Source organism: Oreochromis aureus, linkage group 3 (genome assembly GCF_013358895.1).
Source record: "Oreochromis aureus strain Israel breed Guangdong linkage group 3, ZZ_aureus, whole genome shotgun sequence".
Classification (NCBI taxonomy): Eukaryota; Metazoa; Chordata; class Actinopteri; order Cichliformes; family Cichlidae; genus Oreochromis; species Oreochromis aureus.
Window position 1 is genome coordinate 133,610,885 of NC_052944.1, and position 14,854 is coordinate 133,625,738.

Sequence of the window (14,854 nt, forward strand, 5' to 3'; positions counted from 1 at the left end):
CACGTAATTCTTCTGTTAGAGTACTCTTCTAGTTTATAATAACAACAGTAGCATGTTCTGGTACGTAATTCTTCTGTTAGAGTACTCTTCTAGTTTATAATAACAACAGTAGCATGTTCTGGTACGTAATTCTTCCTGTTAGAGTACTCTTCTAGTTTATAATAACAACAGTAGCATGTTCTGGCACGTAATTCTTCTGTTAGAGTACTCTTCTAGTTTATAATAACAACAGTAGCATGTTCTGGTACGTAATTCTTCCTGTTAGAGTACTCTTCTAGTTTATAATAACAACAGTAGCATGTTCTGGCACGTAATTCTTCTGTTAGAGTACTCTTCTAGTTTATAATAACAACAGTAGCATGTTCTGGTACGTAATTCTTCTGTTAGAGTACACTTCTAGTTTATAATAACAACAGTAGCATGTTCTGGTACGTAATTCTTCTGTTAGAGTACTCTTCTAGTTTATAATAACAACAGTAGCATGTTCTGGCACGTAATTCTTCCTGTTAGAGTACACTTCTAGTTTTAATAACAACAGCAGCATGTTCTGGTACGTAATTCTTCTGTTAGAGTACTCTTCTAGTTTATAATAACAACAGTAGCATGTTCTGGTACGTAATTCTTCTGTTAGAGTACACTTCTAGTTTATAATAACAACAGCAGCATGTTCTGGTACGTAATTCTTCTGTTAGAGTACTCTTCTAGTTTATAATAACAACAGTACCATGTTTTGGCACGTAATTCTTCTGTTAGAGTACGCTTCTAGTTTATAATAACAACAGTAGCATGTTCTGGTACGTAATTCTTCTGTTAGAGTACTCTTCTAGTTTATAATAACAACAGTAGCATGTTCTGGTACGTAATTCTTCTGTTAGAGTACTCTTCTAGTTTATAATAACAACAGTAGCATGTTCTGGTACGTAATTCTTCTGTTAGAGTACGCTTCTAGTTTATAATAACAACAGTAGCATGTTCTGGTACGTAATTCTTCTGTTAGAGTACGCTTCTAGTTTATAATAACAACAGTAGCATGTTCTGGTACGTAATTCTTCTGTTAGAGTACTCTTCTAGTTTATAATAACAACAGTAGCATGTTCTGGTACGTAATTCTTCTGTTAGAGTACTCTTCTAGTTTATAATAACAACAGTAGCATGTTCTGGTACGTAATTCTTCTGTTAGAGTACTCTTCTAGTTTATAATAACAACAGTAGCATGTTCTGGCACGTAATTCTTCTGTTAGAGTACTCTTCTAGTTTATAATAACAACAGTAGCATGTTTTGGTACGTAATTCTTCTGTTAGAGTACACTTCTAGTTTATAATAACAACAGTAGCATGTTCTGGTACGTAATTCTTCTGTTAGAGTACACTTCTAGTTTATAATAACAACAGTAGCATGTTCTGGTACGTAATTCTTCTGTTAGAGTACACTTCTAGTTTATAATAACAACAGTAGCATGTTCTGGTACGTAATTCTTCTGTTAGAGTACACTTCTAGTTTATAATAACAACAGTAGCATGTTCTGGTACGTAATTCTTCTGTTAGAGTACTCTTCTAGTTTATAATAACAACAGTAGCATGTTCTGGTACGTAATTCTTCTGTTAGAGTACACTTCTAGTTTATAATAACAACAGTAGCATGTTCTGGTACGTAATTCTTCTGTTAGAGTACACTTCTAGTTTATAATAACAACAGTAGCATGTTCTGGTACGTAATTCTTCTGTTAGAGTACACTTCTAGTTTATAATAACAACAGTAGCATGTTCTGGTACGTAATTCTTCTGTTAGAGTACACTTCTAGTTTATAATAACAACAGTAGCATGTTCTGGTACGTAATTCTTCTGTTAGAGTACTCTTCTAGTTTATAATAACAACAGTAGCATGTTCTGGTACGTAATTCTTCTGTTAGAGTACACTTCTAGTTTATAATAACAACAGTAGCATGTTCTGGTACGTAATTCTTCTGTTAGAGTACACTTCTAGTTTATAATAACAACAGTAGCATGTTCTGGTACGTAATTCTTCTGTTAGAGTACACTTCTAGTTTATAATAACAACAGTAGCATGTTCTGGTACGTAATTCTTCTGTTAGAGTACACTTCTAGTTTATAATAACAACAGTAGCATGTTCTGGTACGTAATTCTTCTGTTAGAGTACACTTCTAGTTTATAATAACAACAGTAGCATGTTCTGGTACGTAATTCTTCTGTTAGAGTACTCTTCTAGTTTATAATAACAACAGTAGCATGTTCTGGTACGTAATTCTTCTGTTAGAGTACACTTCTAGTTTATAATAACAACAGCAGCATGTTCTGGTACGTAATTCTTCTGTTAGAGTACACTTCTAGTTTATAATAACAACAGTAGCATGTTCTGGCACGTAATTCTTCTGTTAGAGTACACTTCTAGTTTATAATAACAACAGTAGCATGTTTTGGTACGTAATTCTTCTGTTAGAGTACACTTCTAGTTTATAATAACAACAGTAGCATGTTCTGGTACGTAATTCTTCCTGTTAGAGTACACTTCTAGTTTATAATAACAACAGTAGCATGTTCTGGTACGTAATTCTTCTGTTAGAGTACACTTCTAGTTTATAATAACAACAGTAGCATGTTCTGGTACGTAATTCTTCCTGTTAGAGTACACTTCTAGTTTATAATAACAACAGTAGCATGTTCTGGTACGTAATTCTTCTGTTAGAGTACACTTCTAGTTTATAATAACAACAGTAGCATGTTCTGGCACGTAATTCTTCCTGTTAGAGTACACTTCTAGTTTATAATAACAACAGTAGCATGTTCTGCACGTAATTCTTCTGTTAGAGTACACTTCTAGTTTATAATAACAACAGTAGCATGTTCTGGCACGTAATTCTTCTGTTAGAGTACACTTCTAGTTTATAATAACAACAGTAGCATGTTTTGGTACGTAATTCTTCTGTTAGAGTACACTTCTAGTTTATAATAACAACAGTAGCATGTTCTGGCACGTAATTCTTCCTGTTAGAGTACACTTCTAGTTTATAATAACAACAGTAGCATGTTCTGGTACGTAATTCTTCTGTTAGAGTACTCTTCTAGTTTATAATAACAACAGTAGCATGTTCTGGTACGTAATTCTTCTGTTAGAGTACACTTCTAGTTTATAATAACAACAGTAGCATGTTCTGGTACGTAATTCTTCTGTTAGAGTACTCTTCTAGTTTATAATAACAACAGTAGCATGTTCTGGCACGTAATTCTTCTGTTAGAGTACTCTTCTAGTTTATAATAACAACAGTAGCATGTTCTGGTACGTAATTCTTCCTGTTAGAGTACTCTTCTAGTTTATAATAACAACAGTAGCATGTTCTGGTACGTAATTCTTCTGTTAGAGTACTCTTCTAGTTTATAATAACAACAGTAGCATGTTCTGGTACGTAATTCTTCCTGTTAGAGTACTCTTCTAGTTTATAATAACAACAGTAGCATGTTCTGGTACGTAATTCTTCTGTTAGAGTACTCTTCTAGTTTATAATAACAACAGTAGCATGTTCTGGTACGTAATTCTTCCTGTTAGAGTACTCTTCTAGTTTATAATAACAACAGTAGCATGTTTTGGTACGTAATTCTTCTGTTAGAGTACACTTCTAGTTTATAATAACAACAGCAGCATGTTCTGGTACGTAATTCTTCTGTTAGAGTACTCTTCTAGTTTATAATAACAACAGTACCATGTTTTGGTACGTAATTCTTCTGTTAGAGTACGCTTCTAGTTTATAATAACAACAGTAGCATGTTCTGGTACGTAATTCTTCTGTTAGAGTACTCTTCTAGTTTATAATAACAACAGTAGCATGTTTTGGTACGTAATTCTTCTGTTAGAGTACGCTTCTAGTTTATAATAACAACAGTAGCATGTTCTGGTACGTAATTCTTCTGTTAGAGTACTCTTCTAGTTTATAATAACAACAGTAGCATGTTCTGGTACGTAATTCTTCTGTTAGAGTACGCTTCTAGTTTATAATAACAACAGTAGCATGTTCTGGTACGTAATTCTTCTGTTAGAGTACGCTTCTAGTTTATAATAACAACAGTAGCATGTTCTGGTACGTAATTCTTCTGTTAGAGTACGCTTCTAGTTTATAATAACAACAGTAGCATGTTCTGGTACGTAATTCTTCTGTTAGAGTACTCTTCTAGTTTATAATAACAACAGTAGCATGTTCTGGTACGTAATTCTTCTGTTAGAGTACTCTTCTAGTTTATAATAACAACAGTAGCATGTTCTGGTACGTAATTCTTCTGTTAGAGTACTCTTCTAGTTTATAATAACAACAGTAGCATGTTCTGGCACGTAATTCTTCTGTTAGAGTACTCTTCTAGTTTATAATAACAACAGTAGCATGTTTTGGTACGTAATTCTTCTGTTAGAGTACACTTCTAGTTTATAATAACAACAGTAGCATGTTCTGGCACGTAATTCTTCTGTTAGAGTACTCTTCTAGTTTATAATAACAACAGTAGCATGTTCTGGCACGTAATTCTTCTGTTAGAGTACACTTCTAGTTTATAATAACAACAGTAGCATGTTCTGGCACGTAATTCTTCTGTTAGAGTACACTTCTAGTTTATAATAACAACAGTAGCATGTTCTGGTACGTAATTCTTCTGTTAGAGTACACTTCTAGTTTATAATAACAACAGTAGCATGTTCTGGTACGTAATTCTTCTGTTAGAGTACACTTCTAGTTTATAATAACAACAGTAGCATGTTCTGGTACGTAATTCTTCTGTTAGAGTACTCTTCTAGTTTATAATAACAACAGTAGCATGTTCTGGTACGTAATTCTTCTGTTAGAGTACACTTCTAGTTTATAATAACAACAGTAGCATGTTCTGGTGCGTAATTCTTCTGTTAGAGTACACTTCTAGTTTATAATAACAACAGTAGCATGTTCTGGTACGTAATTCTTCTGTTAGACTACACTTCTAGTTTATAATAACAACAGTAGCATGTTCTGGTACGTAATTCTTCTGTTAGAGTACACTTCTAGTTTATAATAACAACAGTAGCATGTTCTGGTACGTAATTCTTCTGTTAGAGTACTCTTCTAGTTTATAATAACAACAGTAGCATGTTCTGGCACGTAATTCTTCTGTTAGAGTACACTTCTAGTTTATAATAACAACAGCAGCATGTTCTGGTACGTAATTCTTCTGTTAGAGTACACTTCTAGTTTATAATAACAACAGTAGCATGTTTTGGCACGTAATTCTTCTGTTAGAGTACACTTCTAGTTTATAATAACAACAGTACCATGTTTTGGTACGTAATTCTTCTGTTAGAGTACACTTCTAGTTTATAATAACAACAGTAGCATGTTTTGGCACGTAATTCTTCCTGTTAGAGTACACTTCTAGTTTATAATAACAACAGTACCATGTTTTGGTACGTAATTCTTCTGTTAGAGTACACTTCTAGTTTATAATAACAACAGTAGCATGTTCTGGTACGTAATTCTTCTGTTAGAGTACTCTTCTAGTTTATAATAACAACAGTAGCATGTTTTGGTACGTAATTCTTCTGTTAGAGTACTCTTCTAGTTTATAATAACAACAGTAGCATGTTCTGGTACGTAATTCTTCTGTTAGAGTACTCTTCTAGTTTATAATAACAACAGTAGCATGTTCTGGTACGTAATTCTTCCTGTTAGAGTACTCTTCTAGTTTATAATAACAACAGTAGCATGTTTTGGTACGTAATTCTTCTGTTAGAGTACGCTTCTAGTTTATAATAACAACAGTAGCATGTTTTGGTACGTAATTCTTCTGTTAGAGTACACTTCTAGTTTATAATAACAACAGTAGCATGTTTTGGTACGTAATTCTTCTGTTAGAGTACACTTCTAGTTTATAATAACAACAGTAGCATGTTCTGGTACGTAATTCTTCCTGTTAGAGTACTCTTCTAGTTTATAATAACAACAGTAGCATGTTTTGGTACGTAATTCTTCCTGTTAGAGTACTCTTCTAGTTTATAATAACAACAGTAGCATGTTCTGGTACGTAATTCTTCTGTTAGAGTACTCTTCTAGTTTATAATAACAACAGTAGCATGTTTTGGTACGTAATTCTTCCTGTTAGAGTACTCTTCTAGTTTATAATAACAACAGTAGCATGTTCTGGTACGTAATTCTTCTGTTAGAGTACTCTTCTAGTTTATAATAACAACAGTAGCATGTTTTGGCACGTAATTCTTCTGTTAGAGTACACTTCTAGTTTATAATAACAACAGTAGCATGTTCTGGTACGTAATTCTTCTGTTAGAGTACTCTTCTAGTTTATAATAACAACAGTAGCATGTTTTGGCACGTAATTCTTCTGTTAGAGTACACTTCTAGTTTATAATAACAACAGTAGCATGTTCTGGTACGTAATTCTTCTGTTAGAGTACACTTCTAGTTTATAATAACAACGGTAGCATGTTCTGGTACGTAATTCTTCTGTTAGAGTACTCTTCTAGTTTATAATAACAACAGTAGCATGTTCTGGTACGTAATTCTTCTGTTAGAGTACACTTCTAGTTTATAATAACAACAGTAGCATGTTCTGGTACGTAATTCTTCTGTTAGAGTACACTTCTAGTTTATAATAACAACAGTAGCATGTTTTGGCACGTAATTCTTCTGTTAGAGTACACTTCTAGTTTATAATAACAACAGTAGCATGTTCTGGTACGTAATTCTTCTGTTAGAGTACTCTTCTAGTTTATAATAACAACAGTAGCATGTTCTGGCACGTAATTCTTCTGTTAGAGTACACTTCTAGTTTATAATAACAACAGTAGCATGTTCTGGTACGTAATTCTTCTGTTAGAGTACTCTTCTAGTTTATAATAACAACAGTAGCATGTTCTGGCACGTAATTCTTCTGTTAGAGTACACTTCTAGTTTATAATAACAACAGTAGCATGTTTTGGTACGTAATTCTTCTGTTAGAGTACACTTCTAGTTTATAATAACAACAGTAGCATGTTCTGGTACGTAATTCTTCCTGTTAGAGTACTCTTCTAGTTTATAATAACAACAGTAGCATGTTTTGGTACGTAATTCTTCTGTTAGAGTACTCTTCTAGTTTATAATAACAACAGTAGCATGTTCTGGTACGTAATTCTTCCTGTTAGAGTACTCTTCTAGTTTATAATAACAACAGTAGCATGTTTTGGCACGTAATTCTTCTGTTAGAGTACTCTTCTAGTTTATAATAACAACAGTAGCATGTTCTGGTACGTAATTCTTCTGTTAGAGTACACTTCTAGTTTATAATAACAACAGTAGCATGTTCTGGCACGTAATTCTTCTGTTAGAGTACACTTCTAGTTTATAATAACAACAGTAGCATGTTCTGGTACGTAATTCTTCTGTTAGAGTACACTTCTAGTTTATAATAACAACAGTAGCATGTTCTGGCACGTAATTCTTCTGTTAGAGTACACTTCTAGTTTATAATAACAACAGTAGCATGTTCTGGCACGTAATTCTTCTGTTAGAGTACACTTCTAGTTTATAATAACAACAGTAGCATGTTTTGGTACGTAATTCTTCTGTTAGAGTACTCTTCTAGTTTATAATAACAACAGTAGCATGTTTTGGTACGTAATTCTTCTGTTAGAGTACTCTTCTAGTTTATAATAACAACAGTAGCATGTTCTGGTACGTAATTCTTCTGTTAGAGTACTCTTCTAGTTTATAATAACAACAGCAGCATGTTCTGGCACGTAATTCTTCTGTTAGAGTACTCTTCTAGTTTATAATAACAACAGTAGCATGTTTTGGTACGTAATTCTTCTGTTAGAGTACACTTCTAGTTTATAATAACAACAGTAGCATGTTTTGGTACGTAATTCTTCTGTTAGAGTACTCTTCTAGTTTATAATAACAACAGTAGCATGTTCTGGCACGTAATTCTTCTGTTAGAGTACACTTCTAGTTTATAATAACAACAGTAGCATGTTTTGGTACGTAATTCTTCTGTTAGAGTACACTTCTAGTTTATAATAACAACAGTAGCATGTTTTGGCACGTAATTCTTCTGTTAGAGTACACTTCTAGTTTATAATAACAACAGCAGCATGTTCTGGCACGTAATTCTTCTGTTAGAGTACTCTTCTAGTTTATAATAACAACAGTAGCATGTTTTGGTACGTAATTCTTCTGTTAGAGTACACTTCTAGTTTATAATAACAACAGTAGCATGTTTTGGTACGTAATTCTTCTGTTAGAGTACTCTTCTAGTTTATAATAACAACAGTAGCATGTTCTGGCACGTAATTCTTCTGTTAGAGTACACTTCTAGTTTATAATAACAACAGTAGCATGTTTTGGTACGTAATTCTTCTGTTAGAGTACACTTCTAGTTTATAATAACAACAGTAGCATGTTTTGGCACGTAATTCTTCTGTTAGAGTACACTTCTAGTTTATAATAACAACAGTAGCATGTTCTGGCACGTAATTCTTCTGTTAGAGTACACTTCTAGTTTATAATAACAACAGTAGCATGTTTTGGCACGTAATTCTTCTGTTAGAGTACACTTCTAGTTTATAATAACAACAGTAGCATGTTCTGGCACGTAATTCTTCTGTTAGAGTACTCTTCTAGTTTATAATAACAACAGTAGCATGTTCTGGCACGTAATTCTTCTGTTAGAGTACTCTTCTAGTTTATAATAACAACAGTAGCATGTTCTGGCACGTAATTCTTCTGTTAGAGTACTCTTCTAGTTTATAATAACAACAGTAGCATGTTCTGGCACGTAATTCTTCTGTTAGAGTACACTTCTAGTTTATAATAACAACAGTAGCATGTTTTGGCACGTAATTCTTCTGTTAGAGTACACTTCTAGTTTATAATAACAACAGTAGCATGTTTTGGTACGTAATTCTTCTGTTAGAGTACACTTCTAGTTTATAATAACAACAGTAGCATGTTCTGGTACGTAATTCTTCTGTTAGAGTACTCTTCTAGTTTATAATAACAACAGTAGCATGTTTTGGCACGTAATTCTTCTGTTAGAGTACTCTTCTAGTTTATAATAACAACAGTAGCATGTTCTGGCACGTAATTCTTCTGTTAGAGTACTCTTCTAGTTTATAATAACAACAGTAGCATGTTCTGGTACGTAATTCTTCTGTTAGAGTACACTTCTAGTTTATAATAACAACAGTAGCATGTTCTGGTACGTAATTCTTCTGTTAGAGTACACTTCTAGTTTATAATAACAACAGTAGCATGTTCTGGTACGTAATTCTTCTGTTAGAGTACACTTCTAGTTTATAATAACAACAGTAGCATGTTCTGGCACGTAATTCTTCTGTTAGAGTACTCTTCTAGTTTATAATAACAACAGTAGCATGTTCTGGTACGTAATTCTTCTGTTAGAGTACACTTCTAGTTTATAATAACAACAGTAGCATGTTCTGGTACGTAATTCTTCTGTTAGAGTACACTTCTAGTTTATAATAACAACAGTAGCATGTTCTGGTACGTAATTCTTCTGTTAGAGTACTCTTCTAGTTTATAATAACAACAGTAGCATGTTCTGGCACGTAATTCTTCTGTTAGAGTACTCTTCTAGTTTATAATAACAACAGTAGCATGTTCTGGTACGTAATTCTTCTGTTAGAGTACACTTCTAGTTTATAATAACAACAGTACCATGTTTTGGTACGTAATTCTTCTGTTAGAGTACACTTCTAGTTTATAATAACAACAGTAGCATGTTCTGGTACGTAATTCTTCTGTTAGAGTACACTTCTAGTTTATAATAACAACAGTAGCATGTTTTGGCACGTAATTCTTCTGTTAGAGTACTCTTCTAGTTTATAATAACAACAGTACCATGTTTTGGTACGTAATTCTTCTGTTAGAGTACACTTCTAGTTTATAATAACAACAGTAGCATGTTTTGGCACGTAATTCTTCTGTTAGAGTACACTTCTAGTTTATAATAACAACAGTACCATGTTTTGGTACGTAATTCTTCTGTTAGAGTACGCTTCTAGTTTATAATAACAACAGTAGCATGTTCTGGTACGTAATTCTTCTGTTAGAGTACACTTCTAGTTTATAATAACAACAGTAGCATGTTCTGGTACGTAATTCTTCTGTTAGAGTACTCTTCTAGTTTATAATAACAACAGTAGCATGTTCTGGTACGTAATTCTTCTGTTAGAGTACACTTCTAGTTTATAATAACAACAGTAGCATGTTCTGGTACGTAATTCTTCTGTTAGAGTACACTTCTAGTTTATAATAACAACAGTAGCATGTTCTGGTACGTAATTCTTCTGTTAGAGTACACTTCTAGTTTATAATAACAACAGTAGCATGTTCTGGTACGTAATTCTTCTGTTAGAGTACTCTTCTAGTTTATAATAACAACAGTAGCATGTTCTGGTACGTAATTCTTCTGTTAGAGTACACTTCTAGTTTATAATAACAACAGTAGCATGTTTTGGCACGTAATTCTTCTGTTAGAGTACTCTTCTAGTTTATAATAACAACAGTAGCATGTTCTGGTACGTAATTCTTCTGTTAGAGTACGCTTCTAGTTTATAATAACAACAGTAGCATGTTTTGGCACGTAATTCTTCTGTTAGAGTACTCTTCTAGTTTATAATAACAACAGTAGCATGTTCTGGTACGTAATTCTTCTGTTAGAGTACACTTCTAGTTTATAATAACAACAGTAGCATGTTTTGGTACGTAATTCTTCTGTTAGAGTACTCTTCTAGTTTATAATAACAACAGTAGCATGTTCTGGTACGTAATTCTTCTGTTAGAGTACTCTTCTAGTTTATAATAACAACAGTAGCATGTTCTGGTACGTAATTCTTCTGTTAGAGTACTCTTCTAGTTTATAATAACAACAGTAGCATGTTCTGGTACGTAATTCTTCTGTTAGAGTACTCTTCTAGTTTATAATAACAACAGTAGCATGTTTTGGTACGTAATTCTTCTGTTAGAGTACACTTCTAGTTTATAATAACAACAGTAGCATGTTCTGGTACGTAATTCTTCTGTTAGAGTACTCTTCTAGTTTATAATAACAACAGTAGCATGTTCTGGTACGTAATTCTTCTGTTAGAGTACTCTTCTAGTTTATAATAACAACAGTAGCATGTTCTGGTACGTAATTCTTCTGTTAGAGTACTCTTCTAGTTTATAATAACAACAGTAGCATGTTCTGGCACGTAATTCTTCTGTTAGAGTACTCTTCTAGTTTATAATAACAACAGTAGCATGTTCTGGTACGTAATTCTTCTGTTAGAGTACTCTTCTAGTTTATAATAACAACAGTAGCATGTTCTGGTACGTAATTCTTCTGTTAGAGTACTCTTCTAGTTTATAATAACAACAGTAGCATGTTTTGGCACGTAATTCTTCTGTTAGAGTACTCTTCTAGTTTATAATAACAACAGTAGCATGTTCTGGCACGTAATTCTTCTGTTAGAGTACTCTTCTAGTTTATAATAACAACAGTAGCATGTTCTGGTACGTAATTCTTATGTTAGAGTACTCTTCTAGTTTATAATAACAACAGTAGCATGTTCTGGTACGTAATTCTTCTGTTAGAGTACTCTTCTAGGTTATAATAACAACAGTAGCATGTTTTGGCACGTAATTCTTCCTGTTAGAGTACTCTTCTAGTTTATAATAACAACAGTAGCATGTTTTGGTACGTAATTCTTCTGTTAGAGTACTCTTCTAGTTTATAATAACAACAGTAGCATGTTTTGGTACGTAATTCTTCTGTTAGAGTACACTTCTAGTTTATAATAACAACAGTAGCATGTTCTGGTACGTAATTCTTCTGTTAGAGTACACTTCTAGTTTATAATAACAACAGTAGCATGTTCTGGTACGTAATTCTTCTGTTAGAGTACTCTTCTAGTTTATAATAACAACGGTAGCATGTTTTGGCACGTAATTCTTCCTGTTAGAGTACACTTCTAGTTTATAATAACAACAGTAGCATGTTTTGGTACGTAATTCTTCTGTTAGAGTACACTTCTAGTTTATAATAACAACAGTAGCATGTTTTGGCACGTAATTCTTCCTGTTAGAGTACTCTTCTAGTTTATAATAACAACGGTAGCATGTTTTGGCACTTGTTTGTAGAAGCAGTCTGCATGCCAAGGTGCTTAAGTTATACAGCTGTCACCATTGAAGTGATTGGAACACCTGACTATATAAACTTTGACAATGAACTCACTCCATTATAGTTTCAGTATATATTTACTGAATATATTTACAGATACATATATTTGACATTTATAGATCCAACAGAACACAGGGAGAAAGAACTGAAAAAGAAACAGTATTTATAACAAATTATGCACATTTGTCGCACAGGTACTTGACCAGCCTGCTTTCATATTGAGCACATCCAAAATGTGCCCATCTGGAACAAAACTTGCACTGCACCTGAAGAGGGAGAAAGGGGGGGTGGGGGGGTGGGGGGGTGTAAGTGTAACCAACATTACGAATTTGATGAGAAAATAATTACTACAGTGGCTTGCAAAAGTATCCGGCCCTCGTGAACTTTTCCACATTTTGTCAGATTGCATTCACAAACATGAATCAATTTTATTGGAATTCCACATGAAAGACCAATGTCTCTACCAGTCTCTAGCTGGTAGAGACTAGGGCTGGGTATCGTCACTGATTTCTAGAATCGATTCAATTCCGATTCACAAGGTCCCGAATCGATTCGATCCACGATTCGATTTAATTCGATTCGATTCGATTCAATTCGATTTGAATCTGGGAACTTTGACAGTCAGAAATATTATAATTCAGATCAGTACATTTACATATTGTTGTATCAATAAAAGGAAGCTGACACATAAGACTTATGAAAGGTGTGAGCGTCACAGCAAAGTGTCAAAGTAGTTAAAGATAAAACACAGAAAAACATGAAGGTGATTTTCCTGGCCTGGGATTTTATAAAAATATTCTGCAGTAGGCTACATCAAAAGCGAAAGAAACTAATTAATCAACAGCGGTTTTATTAGAGACACGGCTGAGCGTTTCGCATTTTGCATAATTTTAAAAGTTTAAATTTGTTCAGTATTGAACGGCAGAAATTAGGTTTTCTTTTCGGAAGAATGTAAAAGGAACAAAAAAAAACAACAGCCGACAGCGCTGTAAACAACGGTAGACTTGTGCGTAACAAGCAAGTGAATAATGCAGAAAACGATTTTAGGCGGGAAACAGAGAGAGAGAGAGAGAGCGCTGTGCATCGTGGTGGAAGCAAAACAGTAAAAGTCAGAGTGGCGATGTTTATGTGAAGCGTAGTTTGGATCTTCTTTTGCTGCTGGTTCAGTCAATATTGTTTGGACAGAGATCAAACTAACAGCTTTAGAATCAGCGCAAAAGCGGCGTGAATAAAAGCGCGACCCGCCGACAGATCAGACTCAGCGAGCTGTCGGCTTTCAGCCCGACCGTGTTCGTGCCGTCAGGTGAGAAAGGCGAGATGTCACTGATTCTGATCCGCGCTGTGTGTTTACATCTTTGTGCAGAATCCGTGTTCCTGCTCTCATTTACTGTCTTAGCTGTTTGGTGGTTGTTGAAATTTTGTGAGATTTCACTAGAGATTCTGGCATTTCGGGTAAAATAAATTTATATTAAAAAATCGATTCTGGATTTTAATGAATCGATTTTATGTTTTCCAAGCCAGAATCGATTTTAATCGATAAATCGATTATAAAAACCCACCCCTAGTAGAGACATACCCTAAAAGACTGGCAGCTGTAATTGCAGATCAAGGTGGTTCTACAAAGTATTGACTCAGGGGGCTGAATAATTACACACACCCCACTTTTCAGTTATTCATTTGTAAAAAATGTTTGGAATCATGTATGATTGTTGTTCCACTTCTCACGTGTACACCACTTTGTATTGGTCTTTCACGTGGAATTACAATTAAAATTGATTTGTGTTTTTGGCTGTAATGTGACCAAATGTGGAAAGGTTCAAGGGGGCCGAATACTATTGCAAGCCACTGTATATTGCATTTGTGGTTTATTTGTTTTACCATTTCAATCATGCTGGACTCAGGATCGGCTTCCAGCGTGGAACAAACCACACAGTAGTCATCAGCATTACCTAGAAACACACTTGCGTTCAACCTAACAGTTTTTAAACAAAACTGAAAGTGCTATTGCAATACAAAAGCACATGACTCAACTTACTTTGATGTTCTAGCAGTTCGCAAGCAATTTCTGTGCGTTGCAGCCCAATGGCTTCTGGAGTGGACAGCACCCTAGTAACCTCTCCACTCATAAGGTAGTGTTCGGCAAACTGTAAAATATGTTACAGTAATTGCAATTGATTAACTTAATTCTAGTTAAATACAATAAATACAATTAAATACAATGGCTTATTAAATACCTTCAACACTAAAACTCCACAACTGCTGGAGTCCATCTGCTTGTTGTGTGGCAGTCTCCATTTTCCAATCCACTCGGGACTCTTCCTTTCCTTTCATCTTCAGAAAATTCCTAATAAAAATAAAACAAGTTTTAAAATGTAGCCAGCGTTTTGCTCTAAATAAAAAAAAAAAACCCACAAACCAAACAACCCAAAACAGATAATTAATGAATGATGAATACCTCCAGTTACGCATAATTTTCCTTTCATAACAACCTTCATTTCCAAGAGGGTCTAACAGCAGTACAGATCGTGAGGAGATTTTGACAACCTAAAATAAAAATTGTATTTAGTGGAATATGTGTATTACACTCACTTAAGTAAATATAATCAGTTGTAAGCATTTTCAAAATAAGAATATGCTGCTAAAA

General features: G+C 34.0%; 1 long non-coding RNA gene across 1 annotated transcript; it reads right to left on the reverse strand.

Annotated features, from left to right (window-relative positions):
• Positions 1 to 14,101: 14,101 nt before the first annotated feature.
• Positions 14,102 to 14,498, reverse strand: LOC120438127. Its single transcript, XR_005611680.1, has 3 exons — positions 14,445 to 14,498; positions 14,246 to 14,354; positions 14,102 to 14,159 (listed from the first exon to the last, which is right to left on the reverse strand). It is a non-coding gene; the product is annotated as an uncharacterized LOC120438127 (long non-coding RNA).
• Positions 14,499 to 14,854: the final 356 nt, after the last annotated feature.